General features: G+C 35.4%; 1 long non-coding RNA gene and 1 pseudogene across 1 annotated transcript in view; one reads left to right on the forward strand and one right to left on the reverse strand.

The window, feature by feature from the left end:
- Positions 1 to 22335, reverse strand: part of LOC144377279 (uncharacterized) — a 24058-nt gene continuing 1723 nt past the window's right edge. Inside the window, exons 2-3 of the long non-coding RNA XR_013438117.1 lie at positions 4313 to 4368; positions 1 to 95 (exon numbers count right to left, since the gene is read on the reverse strand). This is a non-coding gene — a long non-coding RNA (uncharacterized LOC144377279). The remainder of the gene's footprint in view (positions 96 to 4312; positions 4369 to 22335) is intronic.
- On the forward strand, positions 879 to 2376 carry LOC101964293 (fumarate hydratase, mitochondrial pseudogene; annotated as a pseudogene).

The following is a 22335-nucleotide window of genomic DNA, read 5'->3' on the forward strand; positions in this document are numbered from 1 at the left end:
CAATTTATTTTATGATGACAGCAATTCCCCAATAGCAAAAACAGACAAAGATTCTTCAAAACCATAAAGCTTGCCAGGAAATATCCTTCTTGAACCTCAATTTGAAAAGTTTTAACAAAAAAATTAGTAAATTGAAACCAGCAACAGATTTTTTTCAAGAAGAAATAAATTGCATCTTGAAGTGCAATTTATTTCACGTATGTGAAGTTGGCCCCATATTCAAATCCTTGCAATTCACCATATCAACAGAATAAAAAGGAAAAAGAATATAATCTCCATAAATAAACATAAATAAATTATAAAATTTTAACATCATTTCAGGATTAACCCTAACTCAGTAAACTAGAAATAGATGGGATCTTCCTCAATATAACAAAAATATCTACTCAAAACAGATTTAACCTCATTTTAAATTCTTAAATGCTGAATATGCCCCCCCAGGAACATTAACAAACATGTCTGTTCTCACCACTTTTATTTAAACATTATACTGGAGATATTAGCCAGTACAATTAGGTAAGAAAAATAAGTAAAATTCATATAGTTATAGAAAGAAATAAAACTACCTTTGTTTTTTGGATGATGTGATGCTATTCATAGGAAGTTCCAAAGAATCAACCAAAAAAATTGTTAAAATTTATAATTTTAACAAGATCACAAGATACAGGGGCAAGATATAAAATTTCTCATATACTAGTAAAAACGTTAAAAATTAAATGTGGGGAAATGTCATATAAAATAGAATTAAACAAAATACTCAGGAATACATTTAATAAAATACAATAAAATTGTGAAGTATTTCTGAGAAAAAAATTTAATATCTAAATAAATGAAAAGATACAGAACATGGATATATGAAACTCTGCTTCCTTGCACGATCTAGTGGCTTCCTGCTTAATCCAGCTGCTGTCTTAGCTCCTGTGGGTGATGTGGCTGTCCTCCCACTTGGGCCCCTGAACATGGCTTGAATGGCAAGCCAAAATTCCTTCTGAATTGAATATGACACTTTTGATGAACTGAAGGTCCCAAATGATAAGTATTTTGGCACCCAGACATAAGATCTACAAAGAACTTTAAGATTGGAGGTATGCCAAGATTTTAACATGTGAAAAGGGTTAATGAAATACATATCCTAATGGAGCCCAGCCAGAGTATGAAAAATAGTCAAGGCAGGATTGTAGGATAGGCTAGTAAGCCTAGAAGTAGCAGGCTTCATCCGACCCCAGTTATTAAAGCTTTTGGCATCTTGAAGTGAGCAGCTGCTCAATTAAATCAGGATTATGGTTTGATCCAAAGCTTGCTAATGCAATAATGAAGGCAGCAGATGAGGTAGCTGAAGGCAAATTAAATGATCATTTTCCCCTTGTGGTATGACAGACTGGATCAGAAACCCATACAAATATAAATATAAATGTAAAGTTATTAGCAATAGAGCAATTGAAATGTTAGGAGGTGAGCTTAGTGGCAAGAACTCTGTACATCCCAATAATGATGATAATAAAAGCCAGAGCTCAATGATACTTTTCCCACAGTAATGCAAATTGTAGCTGCAGTAGAAGTTCATGAAGTACTGTTACCAGGACTGCAGAAGCTACATGATGCTTTCAATGCAAAAATCCAAAGAGTTTGCACAGATCATTATATTTGGGTGTACTCATGCTCAGGATGTTCCACTTACTCTTAGGCAGGAATTTAGTGGTTATGTTCAACAGATACAATACGCATAGCCAGAATAAAAGCTAGAATGTCAAGAATCTATGTGTAGCAACTGGAGGCACTGCTGTTGGCTCTGGTTTAAATACTAAAATAGCCTTGCAGGAAAGGTTGCTGCAAAAGTGGCTGCACTCACAGGCTTACCTTTTGATACTGCTCCAAATAAATTTGAAGCTCTGGCTGCTCATGATGCTTTAGCGGAGCTCAGTGGAGCCATAAATACTACTGCCTACACTCTGATGAAGATAGAAAATGATACTCGTTTTCTGGCTTCTGGTCCTCGGTCTGGCCTAGGAGAACTGACCTTGCCTGAAAATGAACCAGGAAGCAGTATCATGCCAGACAAGGTGAACTCAGTGTGAAGCACTGATCATGTTTGTATCCCAAGTCATGGGTAATCATGTCACTGTTACTGTTGGAGACAGCAATGGACATTTTGAGATGAATTTTTTCAAACCAATGATGATTAAAAATGTATTACACTCAGCCAGGTGGCTGGGGGATCTTCAGTTTCCATCACAGAAAACTGTGTGGTGGGGACTACACACAAAAAAAAAGGTCAACCTTAAATGAAACTGTTATTGACTTAGCTATCTCACAGCAGAGCAGTTTGATGAATAGGTAAAGCCCAAGGACATGCTGAATCCAAAGGGATTGAAATAACTTTATAATAAAAATAAACATGTAATTTTAAAAAAATACAGCATGTGTATGATAGGAGAATCAATATTGTTAAGATATCAGTTTCTGCCAAATTTATCTATGTTTAATACTATCCCTATCAAAATCACAGCAGCTTTTTTTAAAATATATAAATTGACAAGCTAATTCAAAATTTTATATTGAAATTCCAAGGACCTAGAAGAGTTCCCCCCCCCGCAAAAAAAAAATGTTTAAGGAGCATTAGAAATCTCACACTTTCTAATTTCAAGACTAGCTATAAAGCTACAGTTACCAAGACAATGTAAAATTGGCTTAAAGTCAGACATACATATCAATGGAACACAAGAGAGATTATAGAAATAGACCCAACTATATATGGTTGATTTTTTTTCAAATTATGCTAACTTTATTTTTGTACTATGATAAAATCAAGTTGACTTATAAACCACATAATCATATTAATAAATCAGTAGAGAAAGAATGGTTTTTCAACAAAAAGTTCCTGAACAATGGAAGAAATAAATGAAAGGAAAGGAGAGGAGAGGGGCTGAGAGAAGGGAGAGGAGATGAGGAGAAAAAAATTTAACCTCTGCCCTTATGTCACTTTTTTTATAAAAATTAATTTGAAAAGACCCTTGATCTGAATGTAAGAGCTCAAACTATAAAACTTCTCAAAGGAAACATAAGAGAAAAAACTAGATAACCTTAGGTTAGGATAAGATTAATAGAACAGAAAAAGTACCAACCATGAAAGAAAAAACTTTACTGTATGTTATAAAAATTAAAAACTTCTGTTCCTCAAAAAACACCAAGAAAATGAAAAAGTAAGCCTCAAACTAGATAAAGTATTGAGAAAACATCTACCTGGTAAAGGACTTGTATTCAGAATAACTAACAAAGAATTCTTACAACACAATAAGACAAATAACCCAATTTTAAAAAGAGAGATAAAAGATTTGAACCAGTACTAAATAAAACATACAGATGATTAACAATTACAAGGAAAAATGATAATGTCATCAGTCATCAAGGAAATGCACATTAAATTCACAGTAACATACTGTTATATATGATCATAATGAACAAAATTTAAAATACATGCAATATCAAGAGCGCTGGTACGGATGAAGAGCAGCTGTAAGTCTACTACACTGTGAGAGGAAATGCAAATTGTTTAGTCACTTTGAAAACAGTTTAACAATTTCTTTTTTTTTAATTTCTTTTTTTTTTTTAATACCAGAGATTTAACCAGGGGCACTTAACTACTGACCACATCCCCAGGCCTTTTTTTTTTTCTGAGATAGGTTCTCACTAAGTTGCTGGGGTTGGATGTGAATTTGCAATCCTCCTGCCTCAGTTTCCTGAGGCATTCACCACTACACTTGGCTACCAGTTCTCATAAAATAAAAAATACAACCCAGAAATTATACTCTTAAGCATTTACTCAAGATAAATTAAACATTTCCATGTTAATACTGGTATGCAAAGGCATAGTAGTGTTATTGCTAATAACCTGAAACTGGAAACAACTAAAATGTCCATCGATTAGTGAATGATAAACAAAATGTGATGTATCAGCCCAACAGAATACTGCTCTGCAATTTAAAAGGAAAAAACAATTTTGAAAGTTGTTGACACCAAGATAAATCATTCTTGCCAGAATGAGACAAAATTAGAGCCAGGTATTAATGAAGAGAAAGAACTTATACTTGCCTACCTGAGAGAAGCAATTCTCAAGGACTTTCTAAAGACTGATAAGAAATTTCTTCTCAGTCTATACACACCCCATGCTTTGCACGCCTCACATTCACATATATTTCTGCAACAAATTGTATTTTAACCTTCTTTAAGACTACAGCAATTCAGATAATATGCTCTAGATAGAACATTTGTCCATCAATGTCATTTCGAACATTCAGCTGATGCCAACTCTTACCTTAAGTCTCTAAGACCAATGAATATTATATCCAAGTTGCTTACACAAATTTCTTCCTAATAAAAAATAACAAAAATTAAAGCCAATAAAAATTTACCCATGCCTCAACCTCTATAAATATATCTTACTGCTATAATTTGGATATGGTTTGAGTTTGCCCCGAAAATTTCATGTGTTGAAAGTTTGCTTTCTAATGTAGTAGTATTCAGAGTTGGTGGAACCTTTAGGAGGTAGGGCCTAGTGAAGATGCTTAGGTTATTGGGGGCATTACAGAATGGATTAATGTGGAATGAGTTAGTTCTCATGAGAGTGAGTTGCTATAAAAAGAGCAAAAATGGCCCTTCTCCACTCTCTGGCTTCCTGTCTCACCATATGACCTTCCATATGTATTCCACCACTGTGTTTCCATGTACTATAAAGCCCTCACAACAGCCAAGCAGAACCATGTTCTTAAACCTCTAAAACCAGCAGCTACATAAATAAACCTCTTTTCTTTACAAATTATTGAATCTCAAGTATTTTTTAATTAAAACAAAAGAAAACTAATTGATAGAAAATTAGTCCTGAGAATGAGTTTGTTGGTATAACTATACTGAAAAATGTGTAAGTGGCTTTGGAACTGGGTAACAGGAAAATGTTGAAAGATTTTGGAAGAGAAGGATAGAAATAACCTAAGTGCTTTAAGTGAAGCATTTCAGGCAATTCTGATGAGATCTCAGAAGGCAAAGGGATTAGGGAACTAGTCTCAGGTGGAAATGAGGATCTTCTGGAAATTGGAGAAAAGGTCATCCTTCTTATGAAGTGGACAAGAACTTAATTAACTGTTTTGATGTCTTCCAATCTTTATGAAAGGCTAAATTTAAGACTGATGGGCAAGTTTATCTGATAGAAGAAATTTCTAAACAGCAAAGCATTCGGACTGCTACATGGCTGTTACTGGCTATTAGTGAGATTTAAACTTAAGAATAAAAGGAAACAGAGCAGATCTGTAAAAGCCACAGCCTACCAATGTAAAGAGCAAACAAAGCATATTTGATATTTGAGAGATGGGTTGGTCAGTCGTATTGTCCGTCATCCATGCCGTGTCCATTCCACCTGCCACCAAAATACCCGACAAGAACTACTTGGAGAAAGAATATTTATTTGGGGCTCACAGTTTCAGAGGTTCAGTCATAGCCTGATGACTCCTTTGCTCTGGGCCTGGGGTGGTGGGTCAGAACATCATGGTGGAAGGGCAGAACAGATAAAAGCACACCGCTCATGGCAAACAGGAAGGGGGAGAGAGAGAGAGAGAAAGAAAGAGAGAGGGGGGGGGAGCGGGCAAGGACAAGACACAGTCCCCAAGGTTATAGGCACAGACACACCCGTATCTACAGTTATCACCTAATGGTACAATATTAACCCACCAAGTAGATTAATCCACTGATGAGGTTATAGCTCTCATAATCCAATATTTTCACTTCTGAATGCTGCTGCATTGCCTAACACATGAGCTTTGGAGGGAACATTCCTAGATGGAGGAGGGTGTGCCCAAGCAACTGCTTGCTAAAGACATCAGCATTGATGTTAACCATCAAGGAAATAGGAAATAGACCTCAGACACCTCAAAAACTTTTGGGCTGAGGACCCAAGATGGCAGGACAGAGCGAGGCAGCATTCTGAGTTGCTCCATGACCTGGGACTCAAGTACTGCTTCTCTGCGAGCAATATGCCTGCTCCTGTGTAGGAATCACGGCCACCATGCCCATCCAGGGCTCCAGGCCTCAGAGTGGGTCTCCAAACTACTAGCCCACACAGGACTATTGGGTACCCAAGAGGGCACCATCAATACACATGCAGAACTTTCAGCCACCCACCCAAGCAGAAATCATCAATATCACTCCATACAGGACACCTGGCAGCTTCCCACATGCAGGAACTCCCACCACCACTCCCATGTGCACCCCCATCTACCAACTTGGGTAATCCCCTGGTTGCCACCATCTTGGGACGCTAGAGCAGCAGAGATAGTCCCCTTCGAGCGGTAGCCTATCTGCCCCCAAGAACATCACACAGGCTCTGAAGTCAGCCAACAGACACACACTGCACAAGCTCATCTCTGAACTCATCCTCCAATGCCATCACTCAGCTCCCCCGACACAACCCAATAGCCCACCACTGAAAGCAGTTGCCTCCATCTTGGGCCACCTTCATCACCATCTTCAGTGAGGGACAACTCCCAGTTTTGGAACTCTGGTTGGCCAGGTGCCCAGTTTCTAACTCCCTTCCTCTCCCCAGCAGCTGCTACCCCTGCACACAGACACCCTGGTTAACTTCACCACCCTGAGGGTGGAAAGACCACCTAACAACAGATGACCCCACCTATTAAATGAGAAGGGAAGCAGGAAAGACATGGATTGCCAACCAAAACAATCCTGTTCCCTTCATTTTTTTTTCTTTTTTTCCCCCCTCTCCCTCTCTATTTTCCCATCCTCACATCCCCAACATATATGAAACCAAGTATTTTGCATGAATTAGGTTTTTGAGGACTAGGAATTCTGAATAGTATATTACAGCTGTGTTGTATATACTTTTCTTCTTTTTTCCCACAAATTTCTACTATTTTAACATTTTGTATTATTCTCAATATATGTGTGTTTGTTTTATGTACTCTACTGTCTGCCCACTTACTTGTCTACCCAAAATTAATTCCTTTCCCTTTTCCTGCTACTAATCTTCCTCTTTACCTTTCTCTTTCACACTTCCTAAGATATAACAACTCAATATCCTCACCTCCTACCTCCTACCTCCTCAGTATATCATCCTTCTCCTCACCCCAGGTTCTTTGTCCACCATCAGAAACTATAAGTTATAAACTCTTTTACAAACCTACTAAGTATATAATAGATAATAATTAAATTCACCATTTCTGTACATTGTGACCAAACTGTAATTATCTTAATAGCAAACGTTTGGTTTTAGGGTATATAATGCTTATATTAGGATCTAATAAAATTCTCTGTCACCTCAAAGGAGAGATGACACTATAGGGGCACTATAAGCCTATAGGGTAAAGACACTAATGCCTCAGATCCACAGTGCTAGAAGGGAAGACTCACAAACAGTATGAAAAGACAAGAGAAGAAATTGCCCCAAACAAATCAAGATACCACATTATTAGAATCCATTGCAAGCATAGCAGAAGAAATTACAGAGAAGGAGTTCAGGATGTACATGATTAAGATGTTCTCTAAATTAGAGGATGATATAAGAGAGCAAATACAGACAGCAAAAGATCATTTCAACAAAGAATTACATAAACAAATACAGGAGGCAAAAGATTACTTCAATAGTGAGATAGAGGTTTTAAACAAAACAAACAAACAAAAACCCCCGAAATCCTTGAAATGAGAGAAAAAATAAGCCAAATTAAAAGCTCAATTGAAAGTATCACCAACAGATTAGACCACTTGAAAGATAGGACCTCAGACAATGAATACAAAATATATAATCTTGAAAAGAATATAGACAACAAAGTAAAAATGGTAAGAAACAATGAGCAGAACATTCAATAAATATGGGATAACATAAAAAGACCAAATTTAAGAGTTATTAGAATAGAGGAGGGAACAGAGTTCCAAACCAAAGAAATGAGCAATCTAATCATTGAAATAATATCAGAAAATCTTCCAAACATGAAGAATGAATTGGAAAAAACAAATTCAAGAGGCTTTTTACAGGATGCCAAATGTACAAAACCACAACAGATCCACATCAAGGTACATTATAATGAACATGTCTACCATATAGAATAAGGAGAGAATTTTTAAAAGTCACAAGAGAAAGCAATCAGATTGCATATAGGGAGAAACCAATTAAATTCTGTGCAGACTTTTCAACCCAGATCCTGAAAGCTAGAAGATCCTGTAACAATATATATACAGCTCTGAAAGAAAATGGACACCAACCAAGAATCTTATATCCAGAAAAAACTAAGCTTTAGATTTGATGATGAAATAAAAACCTTCCAAGATAAACAAAAGTTAAAAAAAATTACAACTAGAAAACCTGCACTACAGAACATCCTTGGCAAAATATTACATGAAGAGGAATTGAAAACCAACAATGAAAATCAGCAAAGGGAGATATTACTCTAAATGAAAAACTAATCAAAGGAGAAATCTAGTCAAGTGCCAAAAATAAACAAAAATGGCTGGGAATAAAAATCTTGCCTCAATAATAACCTTGAATGTTAATAGCCTAAACATACCAATCAAAAGACATAGGCTAGAAGGTTGGATTTTTTAAAAAACCCAACAACATGCTGCCTCCAAAAGACTCATCTCATAGAGAAAGACAACCACAGACTGAAGGTGAAAGGTTTGGGAATATTATACTACTCACATGGACAGTGAAAGCAAGCAGGGGTTTCCATTCTCTTATCAAAAAAAAAAAAGGAGATTCAAGCCAAAGTTAATCAAAAGGGATAAAGAAGGATATTTCATACTGCTTAAGGGAACCATTCATCAACAAGACATAACAATAATAAATTTATATGCCCCAAACAATGGATTATCTACATTCATCAAACTCTTCTCAGGTTCAAGAGTCAAATAGACCACAACACAATAATTCTGGGTAACTTTAGCACACCTCTTTCACCACTGGATAGATTGTACAAAGAAATGATGAACAAAGAAACTATAGAACTCAATAATACAATCAATAACTTAGTATAACTGATATATATAAAATATTTCATCCTTCAATGAGAGAATACACTTTCAGCAGCACATGGATCCTTCTCTAAAATACAACATATATTATGCCACAAAGCAAATCTTAGCAAATATAGAAAAGTAGAGATACTACCCTGCATTCTATCACATCATAATGGAATGAAATTAGAAATCAAGAATAAAATAAAAAATAAAAGCCACTCCAACACCTGGAGACTAAATAATATGCAACTGAGTGAACAATGGGTTACTAAAACATCAAGGAGAAGATCAAAAAATTCTTAGAGGTGAATGAGAACAAGGATACAATATATCAAAATCTTTGGGACATTATGAAGGCAGTACTAAGAGGAAAGCTCATTGCATGTACTCCATTCCTTAAAAGAAGAAACAATCAACAAATAAATGACCTATCATTACATATGAAAGCCCTAGAAAAAGAAAAACAAATCAACACCAAAAGCAGTAGATGACAGGAAATAATTAAAATCAGAGCTGAATTCAATGAAACTGAAACAAAAGAAACAGTTGAAAAAATTGACAGAACAAAAATTGGTTATTTGAAAAAATAAACAAAATTGACAGACCCTTAGCCATGCTAATGAAGAGAGAGAGGAGAGAAAACCCAAATTACTAAAACACATGTTAAAAAAATGAAATATCATGAAACACAATATGAAATACAGAAGAAAATTAGAAATTATTTTGAAAACTTGCAATAAAATAGAAAATATCTAAGGCATTGACAAACTTCTAGAGCCATATGATTTCTCAGAATTGAATCAGGATGATATACAACTTAAACAGATCAATTTCAAGTGATGAAATAGCAGATGCTATCAAAAGTCTACCAACCAAGAAAAGACCAGGACTGAATGTAAACACAGCCAAATTCTACAAGACCTTCAAAGAAGAACTAATACCAATACTCTTCAATTTATTTCAGGAGATAGAAAAAAAGGGAGCACTTCAAAACTCATTCTGTGAAGCCAATATCACCCTGATTCCAAAACCAGACAAAGACACATCAAAGAAAGAAAACTTCAAAACAATATCTCTAATGAACATAGATGCAAAATTTCTCAATATAATTTTGGCAAATTGAATACAAAAAAATCAAATCAAAAAGAGAGTGCACCACAATCAAGTGAGGTTAATCCCAAGGATGCAAGATTGCTTCAACGTACAGAAATCAATAGATGTAATTCATCACATCAATAGATTTAAAGATAAGAATCATATGATCATCTCAATAGATGCAGGAAAAGCATTCGATAAAATACAGCACCCCTTCATGTTCAAAATACTAGAAAAACTAGGGATAACCTGGACATATTTCAACATTATAAAAGCTATCTATGCTAAGCCCCAGACCAACATCATTCTAAATGGAGAAAATTGAAAGCATTCCCTCTAAAAACTGGAACAAGACAGGGATGCCCTCTTTCACCACTTCTATTTCACATAGTTCTTGAAACAATGGCCATGGTAATTAGACATATGAAAGAAATTAAAAGGATACAGAAGAAAAAGAAGAACTCAAATTAGCACTGTTTGCCAACAATGTGATTCTATACCTAGAAGACCCAAAAAATTCCACCAGAAAACTTCTAGAACTAATAAATGAATTCAGTGAAGCAGCAGGATACAAAATCAACACCCATAAATCAAAGGTATGTCTGTACATTAGTGACAAATCATCTGAAGGAGAAACTAGGAAAACCACCTCTTTTACAATAGCCTCAACAACAACAACAAAATTCTTGGGAATCAACCTAATGAAATAGGTGAAAGATTCCTACAATGAAAACTACAAAATGCTAATGAAAGAAATTGAAGAAGACCCTAGAAGATAGAAATATCTCCCTTGTTCTTGGGTAGGCAGAATTAATATTGTCTAAATGAGCATACTACCAGAAGCAGTTTACAGATTTAATGCAATTCCAATCAAAATCTAAATGGCATTCCTCATAGAAATATAAAAAGCAATCATGAAATTCATCTGGAAAAATAAGAGACCCAGAATAGCTAAAGCAATCCTTAGCAGGAAGAGTTAAGCAGGTGGCATCACTATAGAAGAACTTAAATTATATCACAGAACAATAGTAACAAAAACAACATGGTATTGGCACCAAAACAGACTGGTCTACCAATGGTACAGAATAGAGAACACAGAGACTAACCCACAAAATTATAATTATCTTATATTAGACAAAGGCTCCAAAAACATAATTAAAGAAAAGACAACCTCTTTAACAAATGGTGCTGGGAAAACTGGAAATCTACCTGCAACAAAACGAAATTAAATCCCTATCTCTCACCATGCACAAAACTCAACTCAAAGTGGATGAAGGACCTAGGAAATAAACCAGAGACCCTGCATCTAATAGAAGAAAAAGTAGGCCCTAATCTCCATCATGTCAGATTAGGCCCCAACTTCCTTAATAAGACTCCTATATATAGCACAAGAATTAAAATGAAGAATTAATAAATGGAATTGATTCAAACTAAAAAGCTTCTTTTCAGCAAAAGAAACAATCAGTGAGGTGAATAGAGACCTTACAGCTTTGGAGCAAAATTTTACCACTTGCACATCAGATAGAGCACTAATATCTAGAGTATATAAAGAACTCAAAAAGCTAAACACACACACACACACACAAAAAAAAAAACAATCAATAAATGGGCCAAGAAACTAAACAGACACTTCTCAGAAAGTGATACACAACCAATCAACAAATATATAAAAAAAATATGATGGTGATGTCCATATGGTATGGGTTTTTCAGGTACACAGAATGCAGAAGCTATGAGGTCACGACAGTCTCCACTGAGATTTCAAAGAAAGCCTAGGAGGTCAGACAGAAGTTGGCCATGGGCTTCCAGTAGAATGATGTGTGCAGCCATGGGATTAGAGCCACACAGCTTGAGACTCTAGAAAGGTAGACCCAACACTGTCCTGGGAAAGCATCATGGCATCAGTGTGTAATCCAAGAGAGTACCCATGTGGACATGACCGGCAAAACTATAGGAGTAGGACTGCCTAAGACCTCCAAGGACCACTCCACTCCCTACTGCAGTGTACAGAGAGCACTGGACTTCAGAGTTCTAAGATTTAATGTCTACCTAGTTTAAGATTCAATTTAATTCAGTGTTGCTCTGGGCTAATTATTTCTTTCTACTTTCCTGTTTCTCCCTTTGGAAAGACAAACGTTTATTTTATCTCTCTTCTACTACTGGGTCTTGAGAATAAATAAGTAACTTTTATTTTGTGTATTCATAGATAGAGGATATTTGTCTTGCATATCAGATGAAATTTTGGACTTGGACTTTTGAGTGAGGCTGGAGTGAGTTAAGACTTTAGTATTAATGAAGATAAAATAATAGTATTTCACATTGTGAAAAGAACATGAGAAAAAAAAAAAAAGAACATGAACCTTTGGGGCCAGAGACTAAATATTGTTTGGATATGGTTTGGGTATGTCCCCCAAAATTTATGTGTTGGAAGTTTGGTTCCCAGTGGAACAAAACTATTGACAGGTGGTGGGACCGTTAAGAGGTGAGGCCTAGGGCTGGGGTTGTAGTTCAGTGGTAGAGTGCTTGCCTAGTATGTGTGAGGCACTGGGTTTGATTCTCAGCACTGCATATAAATAAATAAAATAAAGATCCATTGACAACTAAAAAGTATTAAAAAAAAAAAAAAAGAGGTGAGGCCTACTAGAAGATGGCTAGGTCATTGGTGACATTGCCCTTGGAAGGGATTAATGCAGTTCTCATAGGATCCTAGTTAGTTCCTGCAAGAGCCAAATTATCATAAAAGAGCAAGGCTGGAGTTGGATTTGGTGGTGCATGCCTGTAATCACAGCAATTCAGAAGGCTGAGACAGGAGGATCTCAGTTTAAGGCCAGCCTCAGCAACCCTAGGCAATTGAGCAAAAACTTGTCTCAAAATAAAAGAAATAAATAATAAAATAAATAAATAAAAGAGCAAGCCTGGCCCCTGAATCCCTCTCTAGCATCCTGTCTTACCATGTGATCTCTCCCTCTCACTCACCCTCCTACCATGATATGATCTGCCATGCAGTGACCAGAAAAGGGAGCCTAAAAAGAAGTGGGGACATGTTGACACCATGCTCTTGAATCTACAGAACTGTAAGCTAAATAAACTTTTCTTTATAAAGTATCCAACTTCAGGCATTTTGTTACAGTAACTAAAAATAGCTAAACAGATTTACTATGGCACATGTACTTCCATTGCATTGTTGTTATTCCTAAATAGATATCACTATTGAAGAATCTCTCTCTGATTGTTATTTAGTTTGACACTACTAATATAAACAATATGTATGAATCTCAACAGCATTATGATAAATGAAGTAAGCCAAACATAAAAGAGTACATAATAGTGGTCCCACCAGCAATATATGAGTGTACCCTTTTCACCACATCCTCACCAACATTTATTGTTGCCTGTATTCTCAATGATTGCCATTCTGATAGAAGTGAGATGAAAGATTAGTTTTAATTTGTATTTCTCTAATAGAGATGTTGAACATTTTTTATATATTTGTTGATCAATTGTATTTCTTCTTCTGTGAAGTGTCTGTACAGTTCCTTAGCCCATTTATTGATTGGGTTACTTTTTTTTTAGTGTTAAGTGTATTGAGTTCTTTATATAATGGTGCAACCACTATGGAAAGCAGTATGAAGATTCCTCAGAAAATTGGAAATGGAACCATTATTTGACCCACTATCCCACTCCTTGGTTTATACCCAAAGGACTTAAAATCAGCACACTATAGTGATGCAGCCACATCAATGTTTCTAGGAGCAAGTCACAATAGCTAAATTATGGAACCAACCTAGGTGTCCTTCAATAGATGAATGAATAAAGAAAATGTGGTATACATACTCAATGGAATATTATTCAGCTTTAAAGAAGAGTCAAATTATGGCATTTTCCAGTAAATGGCTAGAATTTGAGAATATCATGCTAAGTAAGATAAACCAATCCCACAAAACCAAAGGCCAAATGTTTTCTCTAATATGCGAATGCTAATTCACAGTAAGGCGGGGGACACTATAAAAGAATAGTGTTACCTTAGATTAGGTAGAAGGAAATGATGGGAGGGGGAGGGGAGAGGAAGGCATGTGGGAATAGGAAAGATAGTAGAATGAAACAGACATTATTACTGTATGTATATATGTGACTACATGATCAATATGATTCTGCAACATGTATACTCAGAAAAATGAGAAATTATATCCCATCTATGTATGATGTATCAAAGTGCATAAATGCATTCTACTGTCATGTATAACTAATTAAAACAAATAATTCTTTTTAAAAGTACATAATAATCTTGCCCTGCCTCCCAGTCCAGTTAGCTTGTTTTGGCTTGCTCAGGTTCAGCACTAGCATTGCCCTGCCCTGTGATTGGCAGTCAGGGTAACCACACCCAGCATCCCTGCCAACCTAGTGCTACAGGCTACACAGAGCATGCAGGCCACAGCCTCAGCTCATGTGCCCAAGGGGTTTGCCTGAATGAGCCCTGGAGGTTGAAGAAGCATACCACCTGATATTATCCATAGACCCCACTCTTCTCTTGCTACATAAATTCACAAACTATAACAGTAGAAAATGGTAATGGGATAGTAGAACTCAGCAATTTTACATAGGAAGCTTTGGGAGATGTTTATTCTTGTCTGCCTAAAGTAGGGGCAAAAATGAACAAACAAGATAACACTGGTGTTTTGGAAAGTAGGAAAACTGTTAGTGAACTCTATTCTCCATCAGCAGAAGTAACTAAAATTAATAAAGTTCTTAGAGAAAAATCTAAGTCTTGTTATAAAGATGTTGGTTATTTGTGATGGCACTGAATAACCCTTCAGACCTAGATGAACTAATAAATAAAGAAACCTATGAGAAATACCTAAAATCTATTAAGTAAAATAGAAACTATTAAGTAAATAAACTGATACAAAATAATTTTTTAAAGTACACACTATAAAATTCTATTTATAAAACATTCCAAAAATACAAATACCACATATACAGATATTGAATTAGTGGTTGTGTAGAGCAGGAATAGATTACAAAAGGGCATGAGAAAACTTTCTGCAGTATTATAAATGCTCTATAGCTTTATTGTGGTGGTAATTATACATCTGTATACTTTATTAAAACTCACCAAACTATATACTTAGAAAGGGTAAGTTTTATTGCATGAAAATTATCCCTCAATAAATCTGATTAATAATATTAAGGCCAGGTATGTTGGCCCAGATCTTAAGAGGCTGAGCAAGAGGATCACAGCCTAGACAACTTAGCAAGAGCACATCTCAAAATAAAATAAAAAGGCCTGGGGTTGTGGCTCAGGGGTAGAACACTTGCCAGCATGTGGGTGGCCCTGGGTTCAATCTCCAGTATCATAACATATATGAATAAAGTCAAATGGCAATTTGTCCTGATGTCATGCAATGTGGAACTGATCCACCAGCCTGTAAGTAAGCTTTTGACATTTTTAGAGAGAAATAAATGTACAATGGTTTGGGTTTTTTGTCTGTTTCATTAAAAATCAACTTGAAATATGACACAATGCTAAATTCCTCCGTGGGATTGGAATTTGGTCTTGCCTGGAATAACAGCAAGATCCACTGACTCCAGTGAGTGGTGATTGAAAATAACTGTTTAAAAAAACCTGATTAATATGAGATACCACTACATACCTACCAGAATTGCTAAAATTCAAAACACTGATAACACAAAAGATATGGAGCAACAAAACTCTCACTTGTTGGTAGTGGGAACAAAAGATGGTACAGTCACATTGGAAGAGGGTTTGGCAGTTTCTTATAAAGCTAAACACAGTCTTAACATACAACCCAATAGTTTTGCTCCTAAGTATTTACTCAAATAAATTGAAAAGTTAAGTCCATGGAAAACTCTGCATACAAATGCTAATCACAGTTTTATTTATAATTGCCCCAAATTAAAGTAACCAAGATATCCTTCAACAGGTGAATGGACATACTGTGATATAATCATTCACCAAAATACTGTTCTGTAATAAAAATAAATAAGTTATCAAGCCACAATGGAAGAACCCTAAATGCATATTACTAGGTGAAAGAAGCCAGTCTGAAAGTCTATACATTGTATGATTCCAACTATATGATATTCTAGAAAAGGCAAAACTGTAGATAGAGCAAAACAATCCAGGGGCTTAGCAGAGGAAATAAGAAGAGACTGATAAATAGGGAAAGTAGAGGGGATTTCTGGATCTGTGAATCTATTCTATATGGCACTATAATGGTGAATATATGACATTATACATTTGTGAAAACCTATAGAACTGTGTAACATAAAGAGTGGATTCTAAGTCAACTATGGATATAAGTTAATAATAAGTATCAATATTGGTTTCTTAAATGTAACACAACAATGCAAGATGCTAAATATAAGGGAAGTTATGGGGAGGTGGGGGGAGGGAAATCTATTTGATTTTTCTATAAAGCTAAAACTTCTCTGAAAAACAGTGTGTATTCTATAGTGATACAACCACATCAATGTTCATAGCAGCTCAATTCACAATAGCTAAATGATGGAACCAACCTAGACGCCCTTCAACAGACAAATGAACAAAGAAACTGTGATATATATTCAATAGAATATTTCTCCGCATTAAAAGAGAATAAAATCACAGCATTTGCAGGTAAATAGATGGAGTTGAAGAATGTCATGCTAAGTGAAGTAAGCCAATCCCAAAAAAACAAAGTCTGAATGTTCTTTCTAATAAGTAGATGCTGATCCATAACAGGGTGTTGGGGGAGCGTGGGGAGAATGGAGGAAGTTTGGGCAAAGCGGGGCGGGGGTGGGGGCAGTGGGGAAGAAGGGTTATGAAAGCAGGAAAAATGGTGAAATGAGATGAACATCATTACTCCTAGGTACATTTATGACTGCACATATGGTACGACTCTATATCCTGTACAACCAGAGAAATGAAAAGTTGTGCTCCATTTGTGTACAATGAATCAAAATGCATTCTATTGTCATGTATAACTAAGTAGGACATATTTTTTAAAATACTAAAAAAACGTATATTGATTTAAATATTTTTAAAAAGGAAACAAGTAATAGATACAAACTACTTGAGTTCAAGTCCTGGCTTCGTTATTTACTGAGCTAGGTGCACAGGCTAAGTGGTTTTGTTTTGTTTTGTTTTAATTTTTATTTGTTTTAATTAGTTATACATGACAGTATAATGCACTTATATACTTTGATACATCATACATAGATGGGATATAATTTCTCATTTTTCTGAGTATACAAATTGTAGAATCATATTGATCATACAGTCACATATATACATAAAGTAATAATGTCTTTATCATTCTACTATCTTTCTTATCCCCACATCCCCTGCCTTCCCCTCCTTTCACTTCTCTTTACCTAATCAAAGGTAATGCTATTCTTTTTTTTGCATTATAATTCTTAATACACATATATACCTCAATATTTGTATCTCTTTATATAAAGTATGTTGATATAAAATTCAAGTCTTCATACATGCTTTGTATAATGATGTTCATTACATTCCACCATCCTTGCTAATCCCCTGCCTCCTCCCTTGCCCTCCCACTCCTTTTCCCTCTCTAGAATTCATCTGTTCCTCCCATGCTCTCCCTCCCTAACCCACTATGAGTCAACCTCTTTATATCAGAGAAAACATTCGGTATTTGTTTTGGGGGGATTGGCTGACTTCACTTAGCATTATCTTCTCCAACACCATCCATTTACCTGCAAATGCCATGGGTTTTGTTCTTTTTTAATGCTGAGTAATATTCCATTGTGTACATATGCCACATTTTTTTATCCATTCATCCACTAAAGGACATCTAGGTTAGCTCCACAGTTTAGCTATTGTGAATTGTGCTGCTATAAAAATTGATGTGGTGGGCTGGGGATGTGGCTCAAGCAGTAGCGCACTCGCCTGGCATGCGCAGGGCACTGGGTTCAATCCTCAGCACCACATAAAAATAAAAAATAAAGATGTTGTGTCCACCGAAAACTAAAAAATTAAAAAAAAAAATTGATGTGGCTGTGTCCCTATAGTATGCTGTTTTTAAGTCCTTTGAGTATAGTCCAAGGAGAGGGATAGCTGGGTCAAATAGTGGTTCCATACCCAGTTTTCCAAGGAATCTCCATACTGCTTCCCATATTGGCTGCACCAATTTTCAGTCCCACCAGCAATGTATGAGTGTACCTTTTTCCCCACACCCTCACCAACACTTATTGTTGTTTGTCTTCATAATAGCTGCCATTCTTACTGGAGTGAGGTGATACCTTAGAGTGGTTTTTATTTGCATTTCTCTAATTGCTAGAGATGATGAGCATTTTTTCTATATTTATTGATTGATTGTATATCCTCTTCTGAGAAGTGTCTGTTCAGGTCCTTAGCCCATTTATTGAATGGGTTATTAGCTTTTTGGGTGTTTAGCTTTTTGAGTTCTTTATATACCTTAAAGATTAGTGCTCTATCTGATGTGTGAGGGGTAAAAATTTGCTCCCAGGATGTAGGCTCTCTGTTCACCCCACAAATTATTTTTTTTGCTGAGAAGAAACTTTTTATTTTGATTCATCCTGTTTATTGATTCTTGGTTTGAATTCTTGCACTATAGGAGTCTTATTAAGGAAGTTAGGGCCTAATCCCACATGATAAAGATTAGGCCTATTTTTTCTTCTATTAGATGCAGAGTCTCTGGTTTAATTCCTAGGTCCTTGATCCATTTGAGTTAAGTTTTGTGCATGGTGAGAGACAGAGGTTTAATTTCATTTTGTTGCATATGGATTTCCAGTCTCCCAAACACTATTTGTTGAAGAGGCTATCTTTTCTCCAGTGCATGTTTTTGGCACCTTTGTCTAATATAAGATAATTGTAATTTTGTGGGTTAGTCTTTGTGTCCTCTATTCTGTACCATTGGTCTACCAGCCTATTTTGGTGCCAATACCATGCTGTTTTTGTTACTATTGCTCTGTAGTATAATTTAAGATCTTATATAGTAATGCCACATGCTTCACTCTTCCTGCTAAGGATTGCTTTAGCTATTCTGGGTCTCTTATTTTTCCAAATAAATTTTATGATTGCTTTTTCTATTTCTATGAGGAATGCCATTGGAATTTTAATTGGAATTGCATTAAATCTGTATAATGCTTTTGGTAGTATGGTCATTTTGATAATATTAATTCTGCATATCCAAGAGCTAGGTAGATCCTTCCATCTTCTAAGGTCTTATTTGATTTCTTTCTTTAGGGTTCTATAGTTTTCATTGTATAGATCTTTCACCTATTTTGTTAAGTTGATTCCCAAATATCTTATATTTTTTGAGGATATTGTGAATGAGGTTGTTTTTCTCATTTCCTTCTCAGAGGATTTATCACTGATATACAGAAATATCTTTGATTTATGGGTGTTGATTTTATATTCTGTTACTTTGCTGAATTCATTTACTAGTTCTAGAAGTTTTCTGGTGGAGTTTTTTGGGTCGTCTAGGTATAGAACCATATCATCAGCAAATAGAACTAATTTAAGTTCTTCTTTTCCTATACATATCCCTTTAATTTCTTTTGTCTGTCTAATTGCTCTGGCCAGTGTTTCAAGAACTGTTGAATAGAAGTGGTGAAAGAGTGCATCCCTGTCTTGTTCCAGATTTTAGAGGGAATGCCCTCAATTTTTCTCCATTTAGAATGATGTTGGCCTGAGGCTTAGCGTAGGTAGCCTTTACAATGTTGAGATATATTCCTGTTATCCCTAGTTTTTCTAGTGTTTTGAACAAAGGGGTGCTGTATTTTGTCAAATGCTTTTTGTGCATCTATTGAGATGATCCCTTGATTCTTATCTTTAAGTCTATTGATGTGATGAATTACATTTATCAATATCCGTATGTTGAACCAACCTTGCATCCCTGAGATGAATCCCACTTGATCATGGTGCACAATCTTTTTGATATGCTTTGTATTCAATTTGCCAGAATTGTATTGAGAATTTTTGCATCTGTGTTCATTAGAGATATTGGTCTGAAGTTCTCTTTCTTTGAAGTGGCTTTATTTGGTTTTAGAATCAGGGTGACATTAGCCTCAGAGAATGAGTTTGGAAGTGCTCCCTCTTTTTCTATTTCCTGAAATAAATTGAAGAGTATTGTTCTCTTCAAAGGTCTTGTAGAACTCAGCTGTGTATCCATATGGTCCTCAGCTTTTCTTGGTTGGTAGTCTTTTGATGGGTTCTTCTATTTCCTCACTTCATATTGGTCTATTTAAGTTGTATATATCTTCCTGACTCAATCTGGGCAGATCATATGACTTAAGAAATTTGTCAATGCCTTCAATGTCTTCTATTTTTATTGAAGTATAAGGTTTCAAAATAATTTCTAATTATCTTCTATATTTCTGTAGTGTCTGTTGTGATATTGCCTTTTTCATCACATATGCTGGTAATTTGAGTTCTGTCTCTCCTTCTCTTCATTAGCATGGTTAAGAGTCTGTCAACTTTATTTATTTTTTCAAAGAACCAACTTTAGTTTTGTCAATCTTTTCAATTGTTTCTTTTGTTTCAATTTCACTGATTTCTGCTCTAATTTTAATTGTTTCTTGCCTTATACTGCTTTTGCTGCTAATTTGTTCTCCTTTTTCTGGGGCTTTGAGATATAGTGTGAGGTCATTTATTTGTTGACTTTTTCTTCTTTTAAGGAATGAACTCCATGCAATGAATTTTCCTCTTAGTATTACTTTCATAGTGTCCCAGAGATTTTGATATGTTGTGTCTGTGTTCTCATTTACCTCTATGAATTTTTAAATCTCCTCCTTGATGTCTTCTGTAACCCACTGTTTGTTCAGTAGTATATTGTTTAGTCTCCAGATGATGGAGAAATTTTTATTTTTTTATTCTTCACTGATTTCCAATTTTATTCTATTATGATCTGATAAAATGCATGGTAATATCTCTACTTTTTTGTATTTGCTAAGAGTTGCTTTGTGGCATAGTATATGGTCTATTTTAGAGAAGGATCCATGTGCTGCTGAGAAGAAAGTGTATCCACTTGATGCATGTTGAAATATTCTATATATGTCAGTTAAGTCTAAGGTATTGATTATGTTACTGAGTTCTTTAGTTTCCTTTTTCAGCTTTTCTTTGGAAGATCTATCCAGTGGTGACAGACGTGTCTTAAAGTCACCCAACATTATTGTGTTGTGGTCAATTTGACTCTTGAACTTTAGAAGAGTTTGTTTGATGAACATAGCTGCACCATTGTTTGGGGCATATATATTTATGATTGTTATGTCTTGTTGGTGTATGGTTCCCTTTGGCTTGAAGTCTACTTTATTTGATATGAGTTTGGAAATACCCGCTTGCTTTCATAGTCCATGTGAGTGATATGATTTTTCCCAACCTTTCACTTTCAGTCTGTGTATGTCTTTTCCTAACAGATGAGTCTTCTGTAGGCAGCATATTGTTGAATCTTTTTTTAATCCAATCTGCTAGCCTATGTCTTTTGATTGGTGAGTTTAAGCCATTAACATTTAGGGTTACTATTGAGACATGGTTTGTATTTCCAGCCATATTTGTTTATTTTTGTTATTTAACTTAACTTGGTTTTCTTCTTTGATTAGTTTTTCCTTTAGAGTGCTACCTCCCTCTGCTGGTTTTCATTGTTGTTTTTCATTTCTTCTTCATGTAATATTTTGCCAAGGATGTTTTGTAGTGCCAGTTTTCTAGCTGTAAATTCTTTTAACTTTTGTTTATCATGGAAGGTTTTTATTTCATCTTCAAATTTGAAGCTTAATTTTGCTGGATACAAGATTCTTGGTTGGCATCCATTATCTTTCAGAGCTTGAAATATGTTTTTCCAAGATCTTCTAGCTTTCAGGGTCTGTGTTGAAAAATCTGCTGTTATCCTCCTTGGTTTACCCCTATATGTAATCTGATTGCTTTCTCTTGTGGCTTTTAAAATTCTCTCCTTTTCTCTATGTTGGGCATTTTCATTATAATGTCTTGGTGTGGATCTGTTTTGATTTTGCACATTTGGCATCCTGTAGGCTTCTTGGATTTGGATTTCCATTTCATTCTTCATGTCTGGAATGTTTTTATGATATTATTTCATTAAACAGATTGCTTATTCCTTTGGTTTGGACCTCTATGCCTTTCTCTATCCCAATAACTCTTAAATTTGGTCTTTTTATGCTATCTCATATTTCTTGGACATTCTGCTCATGGTTTCTTATCATTTTTGCTGTGTTGTCAATGTTCTT

The sequence above is a fragment of the Ictidomys tridecemlineatus genome, chromosome 4 (assembly GCF_052094955.1).
Source record: "Ictidomys tridecemlineatus isolate mIctTri1 chromosome 4, mIctTri1.hap1, whole genome shotgun sequence".
Lineage (NCBI taxonomy): Eukaryota > Metazoa > Chordata > Mammalia > Rodentia > Sciuridae > Ictidomys > Ictidomys tridecemlineatus.